Here is an 11344-nt window from a genome sequence, read left to right as displayed (position 1 = left end):
ATCCTCACAGTGGAATGCTACCTGATAGATGATTTCTCTTTCCTTTTGTGAGAGGGCTTGTCCCATGAGCATACTTACATCCTTCCAAGTTTATCTAAATGCAAGCCTCAATTTTTGGAAGCCCTTGATTGGGTCATCCAAGAACTTTTCTAGGTTTTCCCTCAAAGCCATGAAGGTTTGTAAATAAGGGACCTCAGACTATTTGTCAGAAATAGTGGCAGAAAGGGCCCAGCTGGAGGATGATATTAAAACTTGTATTTCTGGTGGCTGGCAAGATGGCTTAATAGGAACAGCTCTGGTCTGCTGCTCCCAGCGAGATCAAGGCAGAAGGCGGGTGATTTCTGCATTTCCAACTGAGGTACTTGGTTCATCTCATTGGGACTGGTTAGACAGTGGTGCAGCCCATGGAAGGTAAGCAGAAGCAGTATGGGGCATCACCTCACCCGGGAAGCTGAAGGGGTCAGGAAACTCCCTCCCCTAGCCAAGGAAGCCATGAGGGACTGTGCCCTGAGGGACAGTGCATTCCAGCCTAGACACTATACTTTTCCCATGGTCTTCACAACCTCTATGTTCATTACGGCACTGTTCACAATAACAAAGACTTGGAACTAACCCAAATGCCCATCACTGATAGACTGGATAAAGACAACATGACACATATAAGGGCTCTCTGAAGTCTCCCCTGGCCAAGAAGGGACCTGTTCAGTTGACTGCGGGTCTTAGGTTTTTATTTTTAGTTCACAGTGGAATCACTTCACACCCACCCTCTCCCCACTGTAGGTCTACTTTCCTACTGCCCCTACTCATGGGTCCAGTATGCTCCTTTTCTCATCTCCTGCCATACCAAAAACCACCCTCAGATCCTTCATTCATATTGAAGTGTGAGTGATAATCCCCTTCCATCCATGGACATTTGCCCATGGATCAAAATGTTCGGTTAAAATGGATTGTTATCTGAGTGTAACACCTCGGGCATCAAGCAAGGGGAGAATTGCCTGCATTTCAATGACCTTTTCTGGAGTTGTGGAAATATAGCCATGTAATTACATGCCCATAAGGTGAATCAACACCACTATGCCTTCCACTGTTTTGGTCAACTGTTTTCCCAGTGGAGACTGCCCATGCATAGGAAATCCTCTTAGGTTCCTGTGAGCTTATACAGCCAAGGACAACAGAGAACCATTTACCTGAGCAGAACATGTCTGGTTGGATCAAATGCTGGACAATTTTTGAAGAGAGGATTGCAAGAAGGCAAAGTTAAAGATGAGAGCAAGGTTGATGCCAAAGGAATAAAGGCAGCTAGGGGAAAGATCCAAAACTAGGGGTTGAACAGGCCACATGAGGGTGGGGAAATTATGAAAGATAAGGATATCTCCAGGAAGGTGAAATGGTTTTTCAAGAAGCTAGAGACATTTTCTTAATCTTGTCACCACTCTGCAGTCAAAGGCCACCAGGAATACACCTATAGATAAATAAACAAGCTCAACTTTCTGAGTACAGTTTATTGCTTGATGAACAAATTGAGTTCATTACTCAAAGAGCAAAAGGAGACTGCAAACCAGGGGCCTCTCTGGAAGAGAGTGTTAGAAAAAAAAAGAAGATCTGGGCTTGAGCTAGGTGATTTAGAGGAGGGTTTCCTGAAGCAGGGTTTGGCTCTGGATTGGATGCCGTCAGGAAGTGGGGGGTAATTTTGTGGCTGGGTATATTTGTAAACCTTATCCTAGAAAAGTGAATATTTGAAAAAAGCTATAGTTGCACAGAAGGAGTAGTCACTCACACCAGCCAGGATGGCAGGTGTTTGGTACCTTTTGTTACTTGAGCAATGTTCTTGTTTTGTTGTCTTCAGACTAGATTTGGGAGTGGCCTTGCTGTTGTTTGTTTTATCTAGACATTTTACCTTAAAAGAGATTTATATTTACAGCAAAGTTGTGAAGATAGTTAAGAGAGGTCCTTCATATCCCTCACCCAATTTCCCCCATGCATCTTGCACTAAAGGGGTGCATTTGTCACAATTAGTGAACCAATCCTAAAGTCCGCACTTTATTCAGATTTCCTCCATTTTAATCTACTGTCCTTGTTCTGTTTCAGCCTCATATCCAGGATGCTACTTTATATTTAATAATCATGCCATCTTAGGGTGCTCTTGCTTATGATAGCTTCTCAGACTTCTCTTGTTTCTGATGACTCTTGACAACTTTGAGGACTACTGGCCAGATACTTGGTAGAATGTCCTTCAACTGGAATTTGCCAGGTGATTTTCTCATGATGACACTGGGGTTACAGGTTTTCAAGAGGAAGACCAAGAAAGAAAGTGCCATTCTCATCACACCTTATCAAGAAAGCATACAATCTACATGACATGACAGTAGATTTCAACTTTGGCTGCCTGGCTGAGGTCATGTGTATCAGGTTTCTCAGCAGTAAAGGTATGTTTTTCTGCCTTTCCATACTCTACTCTTTGGCAGGAGGTTACTATGCACAGCATACACTTAAGGAGAGTTATTTTCTACCTTCTCTTGGGTAAAATATCTAGGAAAAATGGAATTATTCTGCAAAAGATATTTGTCTCTTCTCCCTATTTATTTATATCAGTATGGACTCATGGATATTTATTTTATATTTTAAGTTATAATCCAAAATCACTGTATCTATTCTGTTGATCTACTTGCTCTAGCTTCAGCCATTGGGAGCACTTTCAGCAAGCTCCTTTGTCTCTTTGCCTGCCATACTCCCATCGTGTGTGTGTGTGTGTGTGTGTGTGTGTGTGTGTGTGTGAGCATGCACAGACGTGCACCTACTGGTATTACAAGATGCTTCAGGCTCATCTTGTACAATCTCAGGCTCAGCCTTGGAATCAGTCATTTAGCCAAAGAATCCTGGTTCCTTTTATTGGAAGGTGACATTAGAAACCAAGGTTTGGGCTCTAGGTGTGCTCATTACTACTGGGGTGTCATTGCTTCTTGGCTGTCTCAGTCAACAGAGCAAGAAATCACGTGTGTGTAAGCTGACTCATGTGTGGTAGGTAAGTAGTGATCCCCTAATGATGTCTACTTCACAATCCCCATAACCTATGAATATGTTACCTTACATGAAAAAAAGAATATTTCAGATATGATTAAGTTAAGGATCTTGACATGAGGAGAGTATCCCAGATTATGGGGGTGGGCCTCATGTAATCACAAGCGTCATTTTCTATAAATGAGCCAGAAATACACCCTGTCTATTGGCCTAAAATGATTCCCATGTCATTTACTCCTTCACAGCAGGCTAAGACTATTGCCTCAAAGCCCACTGGTGCTGAACTCACATTCTCATATACTCAGGCTCTTTAAATATAATCTGAAAACTGTTTTAAGTCCTTTAGAACCTATCTACTTTCCATCTCCCACAAAACTGCTCCCAATATGCACTAACCATAGAAATGACAAACTCAATAGTTTTGAAAGACCCTCAAACCACTGCTGCCCTTCAAAGGTCTGTAACCCAGAGAACTCCACACCTTGCTGCTGATGACATCACCTACTCATGTAAGCCCCCTCTCTGGTTTCCTCCTCTTTCTCAGAAATCCCCTTGCCCTCATCGCCTTCTGGGTAGTGGCCCAATGCTACTGTCTCTGGAAGATATCTTGCAGAGACCTTTGCCTCTCATACAATCCTGTCCAAGCACAGTCCCAGTAAAGCTTCTGTGCAACTGTCTTTCACAGTCCTGTCTCTTCCTTATTCAATACCCCAATACATGGACCACAGAGAGTTTTAAGAGGGAGGCAGAAGAATTAGAGTGCATAGTAGGAGATACTACTATGGAAAGAAGTTGGAGTAATGCCAGGAAGGAATAATGAAACAAGGAAGGCAGGCCAGTCCTAGAAGCTGAAAAAAGCAAGGAATTGAACTCTGCCCTGAAGCCTCCAGAAGGAACATAGCCCTAACCAGCAACCTGATGTTAGACTTCAGACCTTCAGACTCTAAGAAATTTTTGTTTGTTTAAAGCCATTACCTTTGTGGACATTTGTTACAGCAGCAATAGACCATCCTGGTCAACATGGTGAAACCCCGTCTCTACTAAAAATACAAAAAAAAAAAAAATTAGCTGGGCATGGTGGCGCGTGCCTGTAATCCCAGCTACTCAGGAGGCTGAGACAGGAGAATTGCCTGAACCCAGGAGGCGGAGGTTGCGGTGAGCCGAGATCACGCCATTGTACTCCAGCCTGGGTAACAAGAGCAAAACTCCGTCTCAAAAAAAAAGAAAAAACACTAACACATCTTGTATACATACATAACTATAAATGTTTCTACATTGACCCTTCTTTATCTATATTAACATAAGCATGAGTTCATACCCATCTCTCCAACTCTAATTTCTTATCATATGAGTCATTGTAGCTGTCCCATCTTACTTAACTAACTTTTCTCACCAAGAGTGAGAAACCTGTCTTCTATCATCACATATGCATTAACTTATTTGCCTAACCCAGTACCCATTCAAGCAATTTTAGAAATATTATTCTATACACTCCCAGGAGAACTTATGAACCTCAGCACAATGTTTTGTCTTTGGCCTAATCCCAGACTTTTTATTTTTTAGTTACCCTTCAACTTTCAAATGTTGAAATATTTTCCATGCATAGAGAATTTGCTTCTTTCTTCCTGGAAAGCTCAGCACTATAGATGCTTCCCCTACTCGCATCCCATTCCTCCCCACTGGGTGCCTATCTCCTTCCTCTGATAGACCCACCAAGAACTGCTTTGCAGGGTTTGACACCTGCTTAACCCCAGCCCTACTCCCATCACTGCACTTCCTCATCCAAGTCCCTGGCCAGCCTCAGAGCACCTGGTGTCTGTAGATTCCATAACCGTCCCAACTCAACCACTGGGCTCTTCCAGAAGCTTCTACCCAGACACACACACACCTGTATGCATAACTGTATGCAGTGACACAGGAACAAAGTGGTGAAATATTGAGAGGATTGTAAAGGATGGGAAGAGTGTTGGGACAGGAAACATGAATTGAGATTCAAGACAGGGGAAACTCAGAGCAGAAAGGCACCTGGCCCCATATCCTACATGGAGCTCTGGAAAAGACACCTGCCCTCAGTGCTCCACTTCAACAGGAGGAGGCAACAGGAGCTCAGAAATGACAGCCTGGCACTTAGGAAAACAAGGTTCTGACATGGTGCCCTAGGGTCCCCCATGAGTCATTTGTAGCATAGGTGAGTTACAGCTGCAGGCCCAGAAAGAGACTCCACAAAAGAGTTGAGAGAACTGGTCAACAAGGTGAGGCCAGGGACAGAAAAAAGGAAGACCCAAAGCGTGCAACTCTCCTAATTGCAAGCCACAAACAACTGCACAAACAGCAACTCAGACACCAGCCTCGGATGCCGGTTTATGCCTAGGGCCAGGTAGAATCAGTAAGAATATCCACCATATGGTGCATGCCTGTAGTCCCAGCTACTTGGGAGGCTGAGGCAGGAGAATTGCTTGAACCCAGGAGAAGGAGGTTGCGGTGAGCTGAGATCGCGCCATTGCACTCCAACCTGAGTAACAAGAGCGAAACTCTGTCTCAAAAAATAAATAAATAATAATATCCATCATAAGTGTAGAATGGGCAATGGCCAACATCCAAAGGTCAAGGGAGATGAGAGAACAAAGAGGCAGGTCCATCCTTCTTGTGCAGTCATTTTATTTAAGCTCTCTCTGTATCTAAATAGTCTCCTGGGGAGGAAGAGGAGAAAAAAAGAGAAGGAAGAGGAAGAGAGGCTAGGGAAGGAGGAGAAGAAGATGACTAGACAGAAGAAGGAGAAGAGTAAGAGTGGCAAAGGAGTGCATGGGGGCTTCTTGGAGTCTTCAACACTGATAGATTTTGTATAGCACCCATTGGGGGATATAGCACAAAATATTTTCCCAAACATTCTGGCCAAGAGAATACATTGTTTATAGAATAGTTAACATCTCATAGATCTAGTATTCCATGAAACAGTTTCAGAAATATAATTCATTAATGTGGTGAAAAGGGGTATTTGACCTAAAGGATGGGCAGTGAGACTCCTAAGATCCTTTCTCTTCTCAAATTGCCTTTGACACTGGGCTGGTCATGCTCTGAATCCCCTTCTTGGTTTTCTCTCTGAGCATAATATAACTATAAACTCTTTCTTAAGTATAAACCCTTTCCAAGCTGCCATAGCCTGCATTGCTGTAAATGGGGACTATGCCTGGTCTAATTTCATTCTTTTAAAATTAATCCAGAAGACATGCAACTGGGGTCCTTCAATTGAAAAGGAGACCTCAGTCATGTAACACTGTGCTCAGAGAGAGCAGCCGGAAGTTGTTGTAACTTCTCGGCATTTCATCAATAATCACTGATTTGTAATACAGAAGACAGAAGAAAAACAAAAAGCAACATCAGTGGAGCTGGGCATTGAGAGTCCCATGTGAACTGCAATAAACAGCATTCATTACTCGACTCCCAACATAAGCTTGAGAAGGCCATCTGTAGTTGCCAGTGGCTGTGTCAGTGCTGAAATGGAGTCATCACCCAGAACAGCATTTCTAAGAATCCCTGGGGATAGGGGCACCCAGTATGTGGACAGTGTACTGAGCGTGGGCCTGGATGGGCATAGGTGACTGGGAGCAAACTAACCAGCAACTCATCCCATTCCAAAGAGAAGGTAATGATAGGAACATGAATAAAGTTCTAGCTGCTATGGGAGACCTGGAGAGGAGGAGGTTCTTTGTATTCCATGTGCTAAGGAACCCCTCAGTAACCGGTGAGACACTGCAGCTTGGGCCCCTCTGGCCTGAATGGCAAGAATAGAGTTCCTGACAAATGCAGCCCAAGATCTCCATGAAATCCCAGGGTGAGACCTGTGCCCAACACCCAGCATGGCACATCTGCAGGCAGGACGAACTACAAAAATCCTGCTTTCTCGTCTCTAAGGGGAAGATTTTGATGCCTACAATGCACATGTTCCTTCAATAGCTAACCACTCATCTCACAACCCTCTGGGACAGAGTTCCTACATCTGGTTTCCAATTAAAATTGATAATTGGCAAAACGTTTAAAACATGCTATCTACAGAGAGGAAATGTAGCTCCAGTTCAATGAAGATTTTCACAGTGAGTATTGACCTATTTAAGGAACAGACAGTGCCAAAAACATTCTGACACTGACTCTGGTCCTGCAGAGCTACGTCTCACCTTTGCAGCTACAGGGCTGCTTATGGCAATCGCCATGACTCTCTGCCTTAGGGGCTTTTTGTCTCACAATTGGAGCATGCTGGATATCACCCAAGGCCAACTGAAGGTGACAGGGATTTATATCTCCCATAGGGGAAGTACCTTAACAAGTATGGTTGGGTATTTTGTGGCTAAATACCCGCAAGCCTTCTCATCCTACACTTGGGATGAATGTGAGGTATGTGTTCTACAAAGTCTCCCATAGGGTCCCCCTGGGAATTAATTCCAATCACCCACAGTGGAAACCTGCTAGCTTATTCCTCCCACTTAAATTCGCTGCATTCCTTGTATATTTCACCTCCCCACACCCTTACCTGTGCTATCAGGGACTCCCTCCCAATTAAGCGCTTTCTACTCACAAGTAGGGTCCATTTCCAGGGAACCCACCCTTGAACACCTTGTATGCTAATTTATCCTCACACTTGAATGCCTGGCTAGAGTAGAATTGTAGGCTCAAAGTTATTTTGCACCAACATTTGAAAGACCATTCTTTATTTCATGGGCATTTCTGGTTACCTCATTAGCTCCCTTTCTCTTTTTCTCAATTGAAGAAATATATCTCTTGGGAGAATCCCCTCCCCATTCTGCAAGCCACTCTCATTTTAAATTTATTTGAGTTCAACTTCTACCCACTCCCTCCCCCAAACTTCAAGAGAGACAAATCAAGACCTCTAAGTGGGCTCCTTAAAGCCCCATCTCCCTAGAAATTTAGGATTGCAGGGCCTCTCCATGTGTCCACTGTCCACTCAGCTGCCCTTCCAGCTTCTCTAAACAGGGCTCCTCATGACTCCAACACCCCCAGACTCTACAACGTTAGTAAACACGTTCTCAAGGGATAGTAGCTAGAGTTCATCTGCTGTGGCCTTGGGTAACACAGAGACTGGTGGTCAGAAGGACATGGATGAGTGTGGAAACCATCATTCTCAGCAAACCGACACAAGAACAGAAAACCAAACACCACATGTTCTCACTCATAGGTGGGCGTTGAACAATGAGAACACATGGACACAGGGAGGGGAGCATCACACACTGGGGCCTGTTGAGGGGTGCGGGGTAGGGGAGGGCTAGCAGGGGATGGAGGGATTGGGGAGGGATAACATTGGGAGAAATACCTAAGGTAGGTGATGGGGGGATGCATGCAGCAAACCACCATGGCATGTGTATACCTATGTAACAATCCTGTACGATCTGCACATGTATGCCAGAACTTAAAGTATACACACACACACACACACACACACACACACACATATAAAGAAGTCAAGAAACCAGGTAATCAATCAAAGGCCATGTCCAGCCAAAAGCAGTGAGAACACAGCTTCCATTTGTAATGGTTGCATCAGGGAAAGGATTTATTGATCCACACCGTTTTCTTGGATTTTCCATCCTCCCCAGGGAGCAGAGGTGGGTTGGTTGTGGGGTGTGTTGGCAAAGGCCAGCTCCTCCCTGGTGTGGCTTGTGTCAGTGTCCACAGCCACTCTGTCAGATCCGCATCATTTCTGTGATTCCCAAGCTGTCTACTGAGTAAAACGCTCAGCACGGATTTAGAGGCCAGGCTGGGTTTTAAGTATTCATCCGCTTTTCTCTTAATGCTCGGTGCAGATGTGCTGGGACCGACTTCAGAGTGTTCCTGAGCCATGACTGCCTGACTCCACAGATGGCTTCAGGAAGACGGCACAGCAGAGAGACCTGTGAAAGTTGATGGAAACCAGAATTGCCTGAAGGAGAAACATCAAGTAGCCCCAGAAGCCTCTCTGCACTTCTCCCTACTACACACACACACACGATTATAAAAGTCAGCTTTGTGGCAACTTGTGATTTTTAAATGCCAGTTATATAATTTCTTTGAGTTCCACATACGCATGAGTATATCTCTAGAATCTCTTTGTTGGTCCATGGACATTTCTATCAATTCCTATTTCATTCGCTAATACGACAGAGTAAGTTTTGAGTGACAAGCTCACTCAATGACAAGCTACCCCTCTTGCATAATCTTGTACAATCCTTCACATTTTTTGCAGTATAATTTCATCTGGCCTTCCAGTTACACACAAACTCAAAATTCTGCTATAAATTATTATCAGGATTGCACTGGATTTACTGATTTATTTAGAGGTGAATTGATGCCATTGCAAAAACTGATCTTTCTCTTCAGAAAAATGTAGTATTTTAAAATATTATATGAATATTCAAACTGAAGTCTCATAAAAAGTGGCATGTGTGTTTTCCTTATATTTTTCTTCATCATTTTTCTAGATATTTCAAAATGTTTGCAACCAATGTAAATCGAATAGCTTATTTCTATAATATTGCCTATTTGGAAGATTGTGCAAATTTTTAATTTATTTATGTATTCATTTATTTGTACTGTAGAGATGGGTCTCCCTATGCTGCCCAGAATGGTTTTGAACTCCTGGGCTCAAGTGATCCACCCTCCTCAGCCTTCCAAAGTACTGGGATTATAGGTGAGAGCCACTGTGCCTGACCTAGTATGCAAAGTTTTCATGCTTAACTTCTATCAATCAGCCTTTCGCGACTTATTTCCTAGGTGATTGCCTTGGATTTCTGGGATGTCAGCTCCTTAAGAGACAGTTTTCCACTTTCCTTGTTAATAAAATACATCAATACGTTATCGTCCCTCTCCAAATTGTTTAGAACACTGAACGCGGCCTCAGGGTCTTTACATGGTTCCGTGTGGGCTAGGAGAAAACTTGAAGGACTGAGCCTTCCTTCACTGCCACTCAAGAAAAGGAGTGTGTGACCTGGGTCACTTTAGAGGATTGTAAATTTCCTCAGTTGTTACATAAGACTGAGTGGGCAGCCTGTGTGGAGGCAAGCCACATCTCCTCATAATAGTCATTTTAGTTCCTCATGAGAACCACACTATAAAAAACACAAAGCGCTGTCCTCACCATTATCCCTCTGACACCCTGGAAATTCCAAGTCCTGCCTCTAGACAATACCCACCTGGGTCACATTTTAATGGTAACAACATAGTTATTCTAGATCAGAGATTTGGAAGGGAATATGGCTTGATGTCTCAAGGAACTAGTTCAGTTTTAGCATAAGATTTTCTAAAGCATTAAAAGCCCACCTGCATCCCAGGTCCACAGAATAAAGGTGTGAATCTCCATTGCACTGAACTTTGGGAGGGGCTCCACTGAACTGAGCTTTGGGAGGGTTTAGATAAATGTGAGAGACACAGCAATGTTTAATTGCAGTGTTCAGTTTCTGTAACTAAACACTCCATTTACATGAATTGTGTATTATAGAAGGAGTACTTGCAGAGTCATGACCAAGAATGGGTGCAAGATTGAGAACCAAGTAGGAAATTTGACCTGGAACTAATTCCTGAATTGGAACATAGTGGCCAAATTTGCTGATCACTACCCAGGGGAGAAGGCAAGATGCAATGGACACTGTTAATCTACACAAAGGAGAAATTTTAATGGATTTTTGCACAAGCCAGGGACAAGCTCTGAAGTCAGGATAGTTGAGGGCTCTGTCTAGGAAGGCGACATGCAGTGCAGATGGCACCTCGCCACAGGATATACCTACCTCCTCTCCCAGTAACTTCCACTCACCTTATTCAGGACTGAACCGGAAGGAAGACAGGGATGGTGGCCAGCGCTAGAATCCTGCAGACTGTTGGCACTAAGTTCTGAGGGCAGTTGTGAGTCACCAGAGTCACTATGACATCACTTGGTGCTGAACCAATCAGGCCCTGGGACTCATAGAAAGAGAGAGAGTGCCAAAAAGAGAGGTTGTGTTTCCTCTTACTGTTTACCCTATGGTCCAGATCTTTCTTCAAAAGAAACCTGAATGGAAAATAATCCTGATATACCAAGATCATGGAGCATCCTTTTGTGCCATTAGCTAACCTACCTGATACACCCCAACCCTGTTTGGTAATGGGGGAGGCTATGGGAGAGTCATTTGTTCAAATTGATGCAGAGACACTATAGAGCAGTGGGTAAATACAGAGGCTTCAGATGCAGGTTTTTCCAGTTCCAGTCTCACCTCTCTGTGACTCAGGCAAGTCCTTTAATCTCTCTTGAGAGGTCAAAATAGAGAACACAGTAGGCATCCACCCCTACCTTGGCACAATGCCGGAT

General features: G+C 43.8%; 1 long non-coding RNA gene across 1 annotated transcript; it reads right to left on the bottom strand.

The window, feature by feature from the left end:
• Positions 1-8557: 8557 nt before the first annotated feature.
• LOC108291550 lies at positions 8558-10865 on the bottom strand. Its single transcript, XR_001819946.2, has 2 exons — positions 10814-10865; positions 8558-8918 (listed from the first exon to the last, which is right to left on the bottom strand). It is a non-coding gene; the product is annotated as an uncharacterized LOC108291550 (long non-coding RNA).
• Between the last annotated feature and the right edge of the window lie 479 nt (positions 10866-11344).

The sequence above is a fragment of the Cebus imitator genome, unplaced genomic scaffold (assembly GCF_001604975.1).
Source record: "Cebus imitator isolate Cc_AM_T3 unplaced genomic scaffold, Cebus_imitator-1.0 Scaffold458, whole genome shotgun sequence".
Lineage (NCBI taxonomy): Eukaryota > Metazoa > Chordata > Mammalia > Primates > Cebidae > Cebus > Cebus imitator.
Note: the sequence above shows the minus strand (reverse complement) of the source record. Positions and strands in the feature narration are given on the sequence as shown.